Source organism: Hermetia illucens, chromosome 4 (assembly GCF_905115235.1).
Source record: "Hermetia illucens chromosome 4, iHerIll2.2.curated.20191125, whole genome shotgun sequence".
Lineage (NCBI taxonomy): Eukaryota > Metazoa > Arthropoda > Insecta > Diptera > Stratiomyidae > Hermetia > Hermetia illucens.
The window spans coordinates 115,280,817-115,289,834 of NC_051852.1; the positions used below are offsets into that span (position 1 = coordinate 115,280,817).

The following is a 9,018-nucleotide window of genomic DNA, read 5'->3' on the forward strand; positions in this document are numbered from 1 at the left end:
TGTGGTTTCGTTCGTAAAACAAAACAATATCTATCGTTCTGCACGAATTTTTCTCAGAAACTGCTAAACCGATTAACACGAAATGTGGTGAGAATGTGGAAAGTCTGAAGGCCCACACACAGTAAGTTACATCTTTCTATGTTGAGTTTAAGGGGGGATCCTCATACATAAAAAAGGAGGGAGGGTATTTTGTTTTACCGAATATAGCCATGTTGGATATCAGATGAAAGGTCTCGATTAGCGCCTTCCGAAGCAGGCCTTAGTTTTGACATTTATTGAACAGGCGAGGAGTGCGGAGGTCGAAAATGATGATTTCTTTAACGGACCCATTCTCAGAAAGTATCCATCCCAAAAAAAATCATGAAGCTGTCTTTATGTGGTGTCCAGACCTCAAAATACAAAATACATATCGATATCTACTCAACTTAGCTTAATGATGGTATATTACTACGTTTTCAGAAGATTGACGAGAAGCCCCCTTAGAGTTTTTCAAAATTGCAGCAATATAGACAGTATGAAGCATGATATGCCCAGGTTTGATCAAAATCGTACTATTGCTAATACAGTTACAGCAGCTCAAATTTGTCTTTTCCGTGTAAGTTTGTTGCAACCCAAAATACAAAATAATGAGTAGAGGAGGTTAAATATATATATACATTGCGGGCTAAGTACAAACGTATAGCTCTGCACTCAACTATATTTATATAAGAAACAAACAAAATCGTTCGTACCTGAAGCGCTGAGTTTCCGGTTTCCCGACTTGTTGATAATATAGAAGAACTCATATTTATTCGATGCCCGAATTTTTAGTTGTTCTGCTCTTCTGTGTATACTTAGCGAAAGCACACTATCAAAAAGGCAAGTCCGAAAATCGAAAAGTAAACGCTGAAAATGAAAGGTTTCGTAGACTGCTTACATCATCATCAACAGCGCAACAACCGGCATTTGGTCTAGGCTTGCCTTAATGAGGAACTCCAGACATCTCGGTTTTGCGCCGAGGTCCACCAATTCGATATCCCTAAAAGGTGTCTGGCGTCCTGACCTACACAATCGCTCCATCTCAGGCAGGTTCTGCCTTGTCTTCTTTTTCTACTTCATGGTGTTGCTCATAGATTTCGTCCTTACGTAGGCTACGGAATCGTCCATCCTCACGTAAGGAACCAAAAATTCTTAAGAAGATTGTTCTCTCGAACGCGGCCATGAGTTTGCAATTTTTCTTGCTAACAACCCAAGTCTCCGAGGAATACATGAGGACTGGCAAGATCATTGTCTTGTACAATAAGAACCTTGACCCTATGGTGAGACGTTTCGAGAAGGACAGTTTTTGTAAGCTGAAATAGGCTCTGTTGGTTGACAACAACCGTGCGTGGATTTCATCATCGTAGCTGTTATCGGTTGTGATTTTCGACCCTAGATAGGATAAATTATCAACGGTCTCAAAGTTGAATTCGCCTATCCTTATTCTTCCTGTTTGACCAGTGCGGTTTGATTTTGTTGGCTGGTTGGTTTTCGATGCTGACGCTGCCACCATATACTTTGTCTAGCCTTCATTGATATGCAGCCCAAGATCTCGCGCCGCCTGCTCGATCTGGATGAAGGCAGTTTGTACCTCTCGGGTCGTTCTTTCCATGATGTCGATATCGTCAGCATAGGCATTTACATCAGCATCACGAGGGCCAGGTTAAAGAGGACGCATGATAGCGCATCTCCTTGTCGTAGACCGTTGTTGATGTCGAATGGTCTTGAGAGTGATCCTGCTGCTTTTATCTGGCCTCGCACATTGGTCAGGGTCAGCCTAGTCAGTCTTATCAGTTTCGTCGGGATACCGAATTCTCTCATGGCCATGTACAGTTTTACCCTAGCTGTGCTATCATAGGCGGCTTTAAAGTCGATGGAAAAATGGTGCAACTGAAGTCCATACTCCAACAGTTCTTGCCACAGGGAGAAAATCTGATCTGTTGCTGATTTGCCTGGAGTGAAGCCTCTTCGGTATGGGCCAATGATATTCTGGGCATATGGGGCTATACGGCCTAGCAAGATAGTGGAGAATATCTTATAGATGTACTCAGCAACGTGATACCTCTATAATTACTGCACTATGTGATATCTCCCTTTTTATGTATCATATAAGGCAGATAATGCCTCTTTGCCAGTCGTCAGGCATTCATTCGCTGTCCCATACCTTGAGCACAAGTTCTTTCTTTTTTCCGTCTTTGAAGTCGCTTCTCCGTTCGTCGGAGTTCGTGATAAGCCTTCGGGCGTGCCCGCGTTCTTTGAGAATGCAACATTACTCGGTATGCAGCATTCTTCCGTCCCGTTGCTAGCTTACATTCAACGTCAAACCAGCCTTTCCGACTCTTTTTGCGACTGGGGCCAAGTATGTTGGTGGTTGTATTTATGATAACGTTTTTCAGATGATTGTGAAGATCATTTGTTGATGCTTCATCTCCAGGACCTCTGTTGACTGCGGTTATTACGGCATCCATTTCCCCCTTATAGGTGTTGCGGAGGGCTGTATTGTGGGTGGCTTCAGTGTTAGCTCTCACCTGATTGTCAGAGGGAATTCTGGGTGGTGTTGTTATTCGAGCTCGGAGCACCATGCCAACGAGATAGTGATCCGAGTCTATATTGCCCCCCCCCTATATGTTCCGACATTCACCAAGGCTGAGAAGTGGCGGTGTTCGACCAACACGTGGTCAATTTGGTTGAAAGTGGCCCGTGTGGAAAAGCCCACGTTTGTTTGTGGACCGCTTCCCGCACAAACCAGGTACTTCCAACAACCATTTCGTGTGACACTGCTAATTGAATAATCCTGTAAGCTATGGGAGCCAACGTATCGCCTGAATACGGGCTCCGTTCCTACTTGGCTGTTCAAAACCCCAAGTATGATTTTGACATCATATCTGGAACAGGATTCGAGGGTTTGTTCTACTGCCTCGTAGAAGGTATCCTTCTCCGACTCTGCAGTCCCCTCTGTAGGGGCGTGAACGTTAATGAGGCTTATATTTCTAAATTTGTCTCGCAAGCGCAGAGTCCATTGTATAGATTATGTTTTCAAAGCCTATAAAAGCAGGTTATTAGTGCATACAGGATATCAAACAATTCTGTTGTGCTAATGATAAGCAGCAGATTATTTGCTTCCCGATCGACAAGCCACAACGGACAGATAAGATGGAAAGAATAATTGAAACAAATTTTAACGAAAGTGTTGACTCATTAGTCACTTCTATAATTACTGCCGACATTTGATTGAAGCAATTCTGTCGACATTTGATTGAAGCGATTTCAGCTGTCAACGTTACAGGAATTGGAGAGGTAATCAAAGTAATGAGATCGGGGAATGTAGGAGAATTTGATATTGTCCTAAAATCCGAAGAGCTGAGATCCAATATTGTTAATTCTTAAATCGCTTTACTGAGAGAATAGAATACCATTTGATTGACAAAAGAGTACAACCTTCCTCATATGGAAAAAGATAAGCCAGCGGAGTCTTCAAATCGCTGTCCGAACCAGTCATTATCTCATACCATGTAAATTTTTAAATACATTTTTGAAAACCGTATTCGTCACAACTGCCGTTAACCAAGCCAGGTTTTTCAAGAACTACGGACCTATTTTTGGAGGGCACGAAGAACACTATTAACCTCTGTACATGATGCTCTTCAATATAGAGAAGGCGTTTGACCGTGTCCCATACAAGCCCATCTGGTATGCATTTCGACAACGCCTAGTGCCGAAGTAAGTAGTGCTCTGTGTTAAAATGCTCTAGCATAATCCAAAAAGTAAAGTTCGAAGTGTGACATGTATATCAAAAACCATTTCAAATCAGTGTCCTTGTTCATCAAGGAAAGGCCCTCTTGCCACTTCTCTCCAGCAACTGGTCTGAAAATTGAATCATCCCCTAAAGGTCTGAGACTGGATCTAAATGTTATAGTGTGATTGCAACCTGCCCAGAACTGAACGGTTTCAATATCTCTGATGAATGCTATCAGCCTAGCTCTATGACATTGTTTCACGTATACGGAGAACTTGGATAAATTAGCGTTCCACAACTAGTGTTTTTTGTGTTCGACGCGTCAATATCTTAAATCTAAAATCTATCATAGTGTTGTTTCCCCTGTCATCCTCGATGGTTCTGAGCAACGAACGACAACACGTTCAATCAATTGCGTACCAAGTCGGAAATGAGAATATCCACCATAAATATGCCAACATTGATCTAAAAATCGAAGTCAATTGAAAATACCCAAAAGTCCGACCAAAATAGCAATAGCTTGGTAGGCTAGTTAGCGATTTGAGAGCCTTTAGACTCTACTCGGACCAAGATGGATGGAGAAAAGTGACGAATTCGATCTAAACTAGTCGACGTCGCCATTGGAGCTATTAATTGGGGACGGTCCTATATGAACACACACGAAGCGACTTTTTGAGAGATAGTTATCAAAGAATGTCTCTATATTTCCATTTTACTAAACGAGCTCGTTTGTCTAACTAATTTGAAGAACAATGTATGAACAACGTACAATGTATGAACAGTAACAGTATCCGCAGAGGAGAGTCGTACTTCAAATTTATTGGCGAGAAAAGCAATGACCAACTCATTTTTAGCTGTTCTATGTGAAGTTTCTACGAGGAGCCTTCAAAATAAATTCCCGCAAAAATTCATTCGAAAGTTTTAATCACGATGCGTGAATGACATTTGAGTGATTGTGTTATTCCTGGACGATTTTCAACAAAACAACAAAATAGTATGATCCTTGATAAACTCCAAAAATTGCATAAGAAAAGAAAAATGCGAAAACACATTTTTAGAAGACAATAGCGGACCATTAGATACTCTTTAAGAGGGTCATCCCGTGTGAAGACCGTTTTTTTTTTGGCTTTTTTTAGAAATTTTTTGTGAAAAACTGGATAAAGATACAAATACGAATTTTTCACCATAGATTTATTAATATCTTGAGCGTGCAGCCCGATCGCATAGTTCGTTATTGAAATACAGAGCAATTTATCTTCAAAAAATATGTTTTTCTGCTGTCACGCTAGAGGGCGCTGCCATCATTTTAAAGAAAAAAAGTAAACGGAATTTTAACGTATAGACCTGATCTGACCTGACCTAGTCCCCAAACTAGGATTATTAAAAAAAATTAAAAGCTAAATTTTTGGTGCCGTGTTAGGCTTTTTGTGAATTTTGGTGTTTTTTCACGGCTTCTTCAATGAATTAAAAAAAAAAACTGAATGAATCGCAATTATCCTAGTTTGCGGACCGTAAAAATATGTTCTGAATAAGGCGTGAAAATTTCAAAAAATTTCGTTGAATAAATTTTGGGCTATGGTGGTAGCCGATTTTCAACATGCAGTTTCGAGAAAAACGCATTTAAAATGTAGAATGTGACTTTTAGCCATAAAACCTTAACTGGCCATTAATCTGCTACACATGTACAGCCTTAGCTTCAATTCTTTGTTTTTAGCGGAGTCATTCGAACGTGTTTCGGACCGATAAATACTAGCTTTATTACGGCGATCGACATAAATCTGGCATGTGACTTGTCACGTGTTTAACACTATAATTTCCGAACGACTCCGAATATCAAAAAATCACTTTGCCCATATATTCTACACTATATCTAGATGCAATCGATGCAAAAAAAAATCGATTTCGCGAATCCGACACACGAGATGACCCCCTTAAATCACGATTTTCACCAGAAAAAAAAAGAAAGAGGGTACGGAAACATGTCATCAGTAGCTGCAATCCTCAATATGTATGAAATAACATATTGAGGATAGCAGCTACTAAGTCAGGAAACGGAAAGGTGGACGCTCCAGGTATGAAAGGTTTTGTGTATTTCTTTTATGAAGGGATTTCAGAGTGCATTTGCCGCATTAGAACGTAGCTCGTAATTTATGCATATATTAGGTGAGAATATTCACTTTCGCGTGATATTTACATTCAAAATCTTAAATTTGCACAGAAACGGCAATTTTGACCTGTTATAACTTTGTTAGTAATGGCACGATTTCCACCAAACTGGCCAGAATCATGGTCCGTACTATAGCCTACACTGCTGCACTCGTGATTCTAGGATGAACTTAAGGGGAGTTTTGCAGCAAATTACTACAAATTATAGTAATACTACTATTATTAACTTTATTAGAACAGGTATCGGTATTGAGGGTATTTCGGAGCCTATGCACCATATAGTGGCAGCGTCTTGATTTTTTTCAGATTTTTCGATTCATTAGTTTCTGAGAATGGGTCCGCTAAAGAAATGATCACTTTCGACCCTCCGTACTCCCCACCATTTCAGCAAATGTCAAAACTGTCCCCGGCTTTGGAAGTAGACCTTACAGAGGGAGAGGCAGACAGAGAGACAGTAAACCGATTTTAATAAGGTTTTCTGTTGACACAAAACCTTAAATAGGAATTGACAATCAAATCAGCAAAGGTTACAATAAGGCATTCTCGCATTACATGCATAAATATGCAGCAAGCACATTGTAACTAAGAACCGAACTGCAGTCAATCAACGACCAAAAGAAAAAAAACCGGTAGCAATGTAGTTTGCTCAGACCAAAGTATGATAAATAATACTCATCGTGGGATACGCAAAAATCAATTAACATATAACTTTTACAAGAGATATCAACAAAGGACGGATGGTACAAATAGACAGCGAGGAAAAGTATTGCGAAATAAGAACATAGTGCTATTGGTGTATACCCAATCCGTATAAAAACTTATGAGGTAAATATACACAAAGGTGGAACAACTCTGAACAAATGAATACCACCAAACTCCATGTTAATGGTCGACCAAATATAGCCTAGTTTTGAAGGTTTTTATTACAATAACCCCATAAAGAAGGACCATGAACTGAATTCTATTCTACCGAACAATCAATATTTTGCACGATTAAAACATTACTTTTTCGGTCAATTTCAAATAGTTCTAATCCTTCTCCGGTCAACTCCAAATCGAGTCAATAGCCGAGAATTCTTGACTAAGATGAAAAACGTGACTAGTTGCTGACAATATTATGGCATAGACTGGCCTTCTTGACTAAACATAAGATGCCAATGCTCGTTTAGAAAATCCACATACAATTTAATAGATTGGAAAATAATTACTTCCGAAGTGAATTCCTGGTTATAAGAAGTTGTCTTTTAAAAGGTCTTGTGTAACCGCAGTTTTGACTTAGAATTCATTCTTTATCTGTCAACATGTGAAATATATATTTGAGCATTTATAGATACAATGTCCTTTTCTAGTGCAGAATGCTAATAGGAACAAGACTTTCTTACTAAATAATAAAGATAGCTGCGAAAACCATACCGGGCCAATATTTAGCCTATTATTAGGTCGTCAAGAATACTTCTTCAAACTTATGCGTGGAAGAACAGAACAACCTGCGAAGAGATTTTTTAGTTACCATTCTAATTGTATTAGCTTCTTTAACATCTGTATGCCTTGTGTGAATAAGTTAACTGTGACAAAAAGTGGAGCAAAAATGGTTGAAACAATTAAACTCCATAATATTCTGCTGGCCCAAAAACTTTTCTATATCCTGTTCTCAAAATCAAGCCTCATTTGGAGAATTTAAATAAAACGGTAGTATATTTTGGTCAACAGAAGTCATCAATGTCCAGCATAAATTGTCAGAAACAATAAATCCGACCAATTGAATGACTCTACACCGCGGCAAAATCTATTAAAGAATTAATATAATTTTACTAAAATGTTTGATAAATATCTTCTTGATGCTAATCCAATAGACAGCCCAACATATATGTCCCAGAAGAATTTTAATGAAGTTGCTCGATCGGAACGTGAAGAAATCAAAGAATATCAATTTATAGATAATTTGCATGTGATTTACATCCTAATGTGTTCTTATTGTTATCCGCGGAGATAATAATTTTTCAGATTGAAATCTTGGCCACAACCAGCCTGACTGCTTCCCAGACAAGCAAAAAAGTGCCAAACTTTGGACATCTATAAAATATCAATTTGATTATAAGTAAATACCCGATGTAAATGTGATGTTGATGGAGGAGCTGATGAACATAGTGATGAGCCCATATGAATATTATAATTAACTACCAAAGAATTATGAATCAGAATAGATCGATTCACACACTTCATATACTTGGCAATTTCATGTTTCGGTCAAATGAAGCATGTCATGATTCTCCACGCACTTAAGATGCACTGATCACTGAAATGCACTTCAATTGCTGTTCGCTTATCTTTAATCTGCAGTCACGAGAATTCACCATATCGCATCAAGTCTGCACTGAACAGAAACCATCTCCGAATGACCAAAACTTCACGAAATCAATTACAATATTTCATCGCACGAAAGCATTCAAAGAAAAAGATCGATTAAAACTGGAAAGTGCAATCAATTGATCTTGGAATCAATTTTCAATTTTGCACTGAAATCCACCCAAGAAGCCCAAAGATTGCCAATAATGCTAGCATAATAACAATATTTTCACGCTAATATAATAAATTGTAAGTTATAATTCAAATTCAATTTAAATTACCGCGCGAATTCACCGATCGAAATGCGTGCGATCGCGAACTCATCCCGTGTAACAATAATCAGTCCGGCGGTATGGTGTTAAGACCCTACGATCGTTTGCCTGATCACTCTTACTATCCAAGTCTTGAGTGACTTACCACCGGCTTTTTTCCACTCGTGGAAAAAACTGAAGAGTGTGGGACCCTCGCGAGCCACAATAAGTCTTGGCATATCTTATATTGTTATTATTCTTCGCCACCACATGCAATGATCATGCGACCACTGTGTTATGGTATTTGCCTCGAGATGGTCTCGCAGTCGTCAGGTCTCCGGGTTGAACCAAGCGACACTACGCTCCCAGCTTCTGGTGTGAATACCAAAATTTGGCCTATACCGCTTGTTACTCGGAAAACATTGCCGAAATTTCAGATTTAATAAAAGCTTCGATTTATCATCATAATGGGGTGAGTGTAACATCCACTGCCATTTTCAG

General features: G+C 39.2%; 1 protein-coding gene across 3 annotated transcripts in view; it reads right to left on the reverse strand.

The window, feature by feature from the left end:
- The window catches only part of LOC119655336, a 312,554-nt gene extending 303,902 nt beyond the window's left edge, over positions 1 to 8,652 (reverse strand). For all 3 annotated transcript variants that reach the window (XM_038061181.1, XM_038061182.1, XM_038061180.1), the window contains exon 1: positions 8,548 to 8,652. The gene's annotated coding sequence lies outside the window, so the exon portion shown is untranslated. The remainder of the gene's footprint in view (positions 1 to 8,547) is intronic.
- Between the last annotated feature and the right edge of the window lie 366 nt (positions 8,653 to 9,018).